Raw genomic sequence first — 3017 nt, 5'->3', positions numbered from 1 at the left:
TACGTTGGCGTTGTTCTCAGATGATCTCAAAGCTACATCAGCCTTGATATCAGTAAAGTTCTTAGACTAGCGTCATCGGATAATTAGATATGACCCTTAACCTTAAAAGCTAATATTGTGAATTGGCACCTTGAATGTATTTATCTGGACTCTTTGGGGATTATACAAATATATTTGACATTATGTTACCTGCAATAACCTCTTATCTCCGACAAAATGCTGACATGCATTCGATATTCGACATCGACGTTTCATAAGACTAATCTGACGTGGACACCATCGTTAATGTCTGGAGGTAATCAGGGAAACGATGACCAACTTGAGAGACATGTTCATATCTGTTGACCTTACTATTCTCATAAATGACTGCTATGTCAATCACAGTCACATAGCTATGTTGACCTTACAATTCTCATAAATGACTGCTATGCCAATCACAGTCACATAGCTATGTTGACCTTACTATTCTCATAAATGACTGCTATGCCAATCACAGTCACAATGCTATGTTGACCTTACAATTCTCATAAATGACTGCTATGCCAATCACAGTCACAATGCTATGTTGACCTTACAATTCTCATTATGCCAATCACAGTCACATGGCTATGTTCTTGTAGACATTTCGTCTTAAAATATAGACAAATCTTTCGTAACTTATTGCAATTATCGAAGCATACGGTATTATCACACACGCAACTTACAGAAGTCACGTTTTCGATTTCTCTGTACCCTTCTATTTGTTTTTGTTCCGGACGCCCTTTCCTTTGCCACTTTACGTGACCATTGCATTTTTACCTCCCGTAAGGGTACGGGTGGTATTAAAAGGGGAAGGTGTGTCTGTGTGTCTGTCTGTCTGTCTGTCTGTCTGTCTGTCTGTCTGTCTGTCTGTCTGTGTCATCATTTTCTAAAAATCGGCTGGCTCAATTGTAATGAAATTTGGGATATATAATCTTTAGGGTAATAGCTAGACCTGATTAGGTTTTGAGCAAGATCTGTTAATGTTTAATTAGAGAAATTTGCATATTAATGAAATCAACTAATTACGCAATACTAGTATCTTAAGACTGCATACTTCAATTTCAATATAATTTAGTATATTCATTCAACATAACAACATACATTTGTCCTATAAAATTCGTTGATGTATCTTACAGCGTTAATGGTAATTAGGCTATATCTTAAGAATACATATTTCAAATTCAACATAATTTAGTACATACGTTAACCATAAGAAAACACATATGTCCTATCAAGTTTGTTGATGCACCATACAGTGTTAATGAATAATTTGCATTATTAATGATTTTCAGTAATTAGGCTATATCTTAAAAATACATACTTCAATTCCAATATAATTTAGTACATACGTTAACCATAAGAAAACACATATGTCCTATCAAGTTTGTTGATGCACCATACAGTGTTAATGAATAATTTGCATAATTAATGATTTTCAGTAATTAGGCTATATGTTATGAATACATACTTCAATTCCAATATAATTCAGTACACACGTTAACCATAACAATCACATGTGTCCTGTAAAGCTTGTTGGTGTACCTTTCAGTGTTAATGAATAATTTGCATAATTAATGATTCTTGATAATTAGGCTCTATCTTACGACTGCATACTTCAATTTTAATACAATTCAGTACATACATTAACCATAGCAAATTGTGTATGTCCTATAAAGTTGGTTGATGTACCTTACAGTGTTAATGATGAATTTGCATAATTAATGATTTTCAGTAATTAGGCTATATCTTAAGAATACATACTTCAATTCCAATATAATTCAGTACATACATTAACCATAACAAATTGTGTATGTCTTATAAAGTTAGTTGATGTACCTTACAGTGTTAATGAATAATTTGCATAATTAATGATTTTCGGAAATAAGGCTATATCTTAAGACTGCATACTTCAATTTCAATACAATTTAGTACATACGTTAACCATAACAAAGCGGATATGTCCTATAAAATCTTTTATATAGCTTAGTTTTAATGAAAAATTTGCATAATTAATGATTTTAGGTAACTAGGTTGTATCTTAAAAATGCAAGCTTCAAATTTCGTATAATGTGATACGTACATCATAATAATACGCACCTGTTCTATGAAGTTTGTTGCTACAACTTTTTCCTTTAATGAGTATTTTGAATAATGAATGATATTCAGTAATTAAGCAGTATCATACACTCTTACATACATTAACCTAAGAAAGCACGCTTGTCCAAAAAACAAAGCCTGTTACCATAGCTTTTTAGTTTAATGAGTTATTTACATAATTAGTGATTCCCTTACGGGAGGCATTCAGTTTAAATCTGGTATCATATTTTCTTTACATGTGGACTGTGCACATAAATGTATACTTTGAATGTCTTTGTGTATGGTCATTGATAAGAAAGGATATGTGCTCAACAATGCAGATCTTTGGAATGGTAAATTAGAAATTAATGCGACGTTTCGATCCGTCAATTACGGATCTTGATCATGAAATGATTTAAAAATTATTCAATGTTAATATCTACGAAACTAGCGGAATAATATGACCGTATAGTATCCATATGTTTCGAAGACATTAACACTGAATAATTAAATCGCGTGATTAGGTCCGTTTACAGTAGCAGACAGAACGAAACGTGGCATTAGTTTCTAATTTACATTTCCAAAGTAACTGTATATATAATCACTTTATTGCCAAAAACAAAGAAAAGGACATGATATTGTACAGTCATGTCAATTAACTATTTAAAGACATTAATTTGGCAATTTTGGAGGACAAAAAAAAGCTTTTTGCTAATTAAATCGAGTTTGCCTCCTTCTCAAATTCAGTATGCAATGACAATGTAAAGGACTAAATGAATTTGAAATACGTTACTAATACAACAGAGGTAAGTGACGATGAGAAAGTCAACTGTCATGTATAAGGCTTTGCTTTAAAGCCTTCCTAAAAAGATATATTTCCCTCTGCAAATGTCTTTTCTATTAGATAACATTATATGGTC

Source organism: Glandiceps talaboti, chromosome 22 (assembly GCF_964340395.1).
Source record: "Glandiceps talaboti chromosome 22, keGlaTala1.1, whole genome shotgun sequence".
Taxonomy (NCBI): Eukaryota; Metazoa; Hemichordata; class Enteropneusta; family Spengelidae; genus Glandiceps; species Glandiceps talaboti.
Note: the sequence above shows the minus strand (reverse complement) of the source record.